Source organism: Triticum aestivum, chromosome 7D, assembly GCF_018294505.1.
Source record: "Triticum aestivum cultivar Chinese Spring chromosome 7D, IWGSC CS RefSeq v2.1, whole genome shotgun sequence".
In the NCBI taxonomy this organism is placed as follows: Eukaryota; Viridiplantae; Streptophyta; class Magnoliopsida; order Poales; family Poaceae; genus Triticum; species Triticum aestivum.
This window is the reverse complement of record NC_057814.1, coordinates 509,774,496-509,779,270: the sequence shown is the minus strand read 5'-3', so window position 1 is coordinate 509,779,270 and position 4,775 is coordinate 509,774,496. Positions and strand designations below refer to the sequence as shown.

Here is a 4,775-nt window from a genome sequence, read left to right as displayed (position 1 = left end):
TGGATAAATGCAGGAAGGTACATGCCACCGGGTCCGGCCCGAGCGGCTTGGGGATGATGCAGCCCGAGGGGCGCCCCCAGCAAGGTATGCTAAAGACATAAGCAAAAGGGATACATGCCACAGGGACGGACCCACGCGGCCTGGGAATAATGCAGCCCGAGGGGCGCTCCCAGCTAAACGAGCTTGGAAGATGTCACCTGGTTCTGTAGACGAAGTAGAGTCGGTGCAGCTGAAGGCGTGCGTTGAAGAAATGACTCCTCATGAGTCGCCGGAGCCCTGAGCCTCGGGAGGCTCCGGGGGCTCGGGAGGTTCCCTGAAGACCGTCTCCATCTCCTCCAGGACGGCGTGGTACCTGGCCTCCTGAGCCGCTAGGACACGCCGCATGTTGCGCTGATAGGCCGACGCCATGCTCAGCAAGCCGAAGGGCATGCGAACATAGCTGTGCGGCGGGCCCTCGCAGCGGCCCACGCACGAAGGCCAGAAGCGCTCCTGAGACGCAGCCCTGTTGAGCCCTGGGACGTTGATGCAGACACGCAGCCCAGCATCCTCGTCGGGATGGGGGGCTGCGCCTCGTGAGCGGCGGTCGCCGCGCATGGCTCTTGCGTCTTGCAGTTCCTGGGTGGTCTTGGTGATGAACTCCTGGGTGGTGGGCACTCCCTGCCCTGTGCTCTCCTGAGGAACATGTGCCGCGAAGCACGCTTCCAAGTGGTGCCCAAGCGCCTCCCTCGTGAGGTTGGCAAGGTCAGAGGCCCTCCAGAAGAGAGCCCCCGAGCCCTGCCTGAGGAGGGCGCCGGGCGCGCCTTCCTATGCGATGGAGGGAGGCGCCCCTGGGACGGACGCTGATCCTGATGAGGCCCCTGCCGCGACGCCATCCTCCTGAGGTCCTGCGCGGCGTGGCTGCTTCTTCTTGGGGATGGCCTCCGGAGGGCCTTCACTTCACACGGGACCGTGACGATTCCTCCGCTTCCTGGCATCTTGAGAATGTTGTAGCCGTGATGGGTGACTGCCATGAACTTGGCCAGGGCTGGATACCCGAGGATGGCATTGTACGGCAGGCGGATGTGCGCGACATCGAAGTCGATGAGCTCGGTGCGGTAGTTCTTGCGCTCCCCGAAGGTGACAGGCAGGCGGACCTGCCCTATCGGTGTGGTGGAACCGTCGGTCACTCCTGAGAAAGGCTTGGTGGGCTGGAGCTGTTCATATGGCACTTGGAGGTTGTCGAACGTGTCGACGGACAGGACGTTGAGCCCTGCGCCGCCGTCGATGAGGGTCTTGGTGACCTGCACATTGTTGATGACTGGGGAATACAACATTGGGAGGGCGCCAGCGGTGGCTGCGCACTTGAGCTGATCTGCCGAGTTGAAAGTGATGGCGCATTGGGACCACTTGAGCGGGCGCGTGGCCTCGAGCTTGGGGAGCACCGCGTTCACCTTGCGAGCGAACTGTTTGAAGATGCGCTGAGAGGCTGGGGCCTGGGCGCCGCCCAAGATGCAGGCGATTGCACGCGGCTCCTGGAAGCCCCCCAGCCCCCTCGTGCTGGTGGTGGTCGTCGTTCCTTCTTGGTGGCGGCAGTGGGGGAAGACCGGTGTTGCCCTGGGGGCGATCCTCACGAGGCGGGTCCCTCCAGGCGCCCTCACGAGGTTGGTCCTGCCAGCGGTCCTCACGAGGCCGGTCGCGCCACTCCTGGCGCGGGCCACGGTCGTCCCAGCGTCCGCCTCCACGTCCTCCTCCGCGGCCGTAGCCCCGGTCGCTGCGCTCGGGGCGTCGACCGAAGCGTCCTTCTCGTATGGCTCTGAGCTCTTGACAGTCGCTGGTGTTGAGGGTGTTCAGGTTGTGGAAGGCGCAGAACGGTCGGCTGTTCTTGAAAGACTCGGGCTGATCTCTGCCCCGCTTGGTGTCAGGCTCCGCTGCGAGCACAGCTGCCTCCTTGCGCTTCACGTCCTTGGCCTTGGTTTTCTTCTCCTCTGCGCCCACGGCTGGCAGCTCAGTGAGAGAGAGGCGCCCCTCAGATGTGTTATGTTAGGGCGTGTTACTAAGATGTACCCATTGTCACACATGATATTTGTTCCAATATGTTAAAAAATGTGTTACAATCATGCAATAGTAACACGTATCATCTGTGTTACTAATGCGGTAGTAACACGTTTTTATAGCTATAGCAACACCATTAGTAACATATTTTCATAGATATAGTAACAGCGATAGTAACACGTTTTTCTAACTCCCGTAACATAATTGGTAACAATATTATTTTACCTCCAGCGACACATTGTAACATAATTTTCCATAAACTGTAACACAATAATTCATGATGGTCAATCACCCTAGTAACACATTTGATAGTAAAAAAAACAAAGCAGGCCTGATGTACCATGCTGGAGCACATAATCATTTTGCATTCACTAAGTATGCACGGGTCATGGTTTAAATTTTCCCGCGTAAGAAAGTAAGGAAGAGACATATTTTCTCCACTTCATTCTAACAAAGATAAAAGCAGGTTTTGCAAATCATAAGGATACTCCAGAGATCAAATCCAAATACATAGACACATTGCACCTTACAGTAAGATTAATGTTCAAGTCAGAACAATAGGACTGCACTATTAACAACAAAAACAGATTTGAACACAAAAGATTTGAACACAAATTTACATAAACAAGTTTTCAACCTTAGTACAGAGTACTACAGATACATCATCTTGCATATCAAATCTACTTTCATATACATTAGTATCTTCCACATTTTTAAAGGAATATTAGCTTCCTCTGCCACAGAATTGTCCAGTCTGCATATTCCATTTGATTGTTGATATTAATCACAACTTCTATCACCTCCTGAAAATTCCGGTGGACCCAACAATCATTGGCGTCATTATAATATCTCCTGTCAAAACAACACAAATACACAACTGAAACTTTGAGAATACAATGAAAAGCAGAAATATCATAAACTAGAAGGAAGAACCGTCCTTTTCTTGGAATACTCACGACAATAACAAGTTCATGTGTACAACAATGGAGAACTATACATACACAATTTACTAAAATATAAAGCCTCCAAGTTTATGTTATTGATCAAGATGCACATTATAATTAACCTCTAATTAAGAGCATGTCATTTTGAATGCTGCCTAGTGAACATTATTTACTACTGGCATTGCTGACATAACAGAAAAAATGGAAGGGGAAAAACACTATGTTATTCAGCATTAATGTCCAAACTGAAGCAGATTGCACAGCAAATCAAACAAAATAACAGATAGGTTAATTAAGAAATTGCTAATCCATACCATTTTTAAGAGTTAAATTGTCTCAGCTGCAAAACAGAAAGGACATGCGTGTTAATTTAGAATTCATGGGATCATTCTTCTATACTGATTCGAGGCAAGAAGAATTAAAGAAGAACTCCAAAATACAAGTTACAACTAACATCATATGACAATAGTACATGCATCCACTAAGATCAGTGACAAATGCTAGTAGAACCCTGATTCTCCACTAAAATCATATGAACATATAGGCAAGATAAGCAAAAATGAAACAACAAGTCACCAACAATACATCCAAGTTCCCTTGCACATACAGAACAGTGCACAAAGAATGAAACAAAAATTCAATACAAATGATGGGAGATGGGAGCGAACTGGAGAAGACGCCGCCGAGATGGACAGACGGTCACCCGCTGAGTTGCCAATGTGGAGAGTTGGGACGATGTCGAAGGCTCGAAGCTCGAATCGAAGGTGGGTGGGCGCTGGGCGGAGGATGGGCGACAGCGCGACAGTCGGCGGTCAGTGCGAAGGCGAGGGCGGAGATGCGGGAGATGCCAGCCGCCGCAGGAGTCGGCGTCGGGGGTGGCCGGGTGGGGGAGAAGATGCAGTGGGCGGTGGCACCGGCGGCGTCTCAGCGCTTAGATGAATAGCGGCGGCGGCGTCTCAGCGCTCAGATGAACAGCGGCGGCGACGGCTGAGTCGGGGTGGGAGGGCAGGCGCTTAGGTCTTGTATAAGTCTTGCGTGCGTGCGGTGCGGGGCTGAGGGCGTGGGATGAGTGGACTTCTACCGGGCCGGAGCTGGGGAGAGTTTGGGCTGGGATAATTTCGGCAATTTCGGTTAAAAGGGTAAAATTCTCAAAATCTACTAAAAACAATAATTCAGAAGAAAAAGTAGGCCAGCTAACTGAATTTCCCTGTACACAGTGAAAAACTCGAATGGCCGAAATTTGATTTTTTGGGTTTCTGTTTAGTTTTTAGTTAGTCAATTTTTATGCCCACCCCTATTCTTATATTTTCTATCAAAAAAAAGGACAATGAACAGAGATGCTCATATAGGAGTGGTTGCTTAGGTGTGGACTCATCTTGACAGAGGCGGAGCGGCGACCTACTCCCTATATTCTGACGATCTCGCATTGTTGCTCCGAAGAGCACCGCCAAACCAAGGACAAGCCCAACATCACCAATATTGGAGGAAAACAAAGATCGAAAGCTTGCAGCTATGTGACAATAGGCATGCAGAAGCAGATGGGAAAGACAAATAAAAATGATTTTGGACTCACTGTATTCCACTACACATAGCTCTTATAGAGATCTGAACCCCAATGAGTTCTTGGCCTCGATGATGGCCGCCGATGCGGCCTTCCTCTCCAAGACACGCGTCACCAGTGCTCCATCTCTCGAGATCTAGGACGTGTCTATTGCGAACGATGAAGAAGAGATTGGCGGTGTTTGCGCTGCTATGAGAGAAGGGTGACTCATGGTCTTTGATGGATCTGGACGGCAACTT

General features: G+C 51.1%; 1 long non-coding RNA gene across 1 annotated transcript; it reads right to left on the bottom strand.

The window, feature by feature from the left end:
• Positions 1 to 2,527: 2,527 nt before the first annotated feature.
• LOC123168947 (uncharacterized) lies at positions 2,528 to 4,015 on the bottom strand. Its single transcript, XR_006484570.1, has 3 exons — positions 3,644 to 4,015; positions 3,290 to 3,315; positions 2,528 to 2,883 (listed from the first exon to the last, which is right to left on the bottom strand). It is a non-coding gene; the product is annotated as an uncharacterized lncRNA (long non-coding RNA).
• Positions 4,016 to 4,775: the final 760 nt, after the last annotated feature.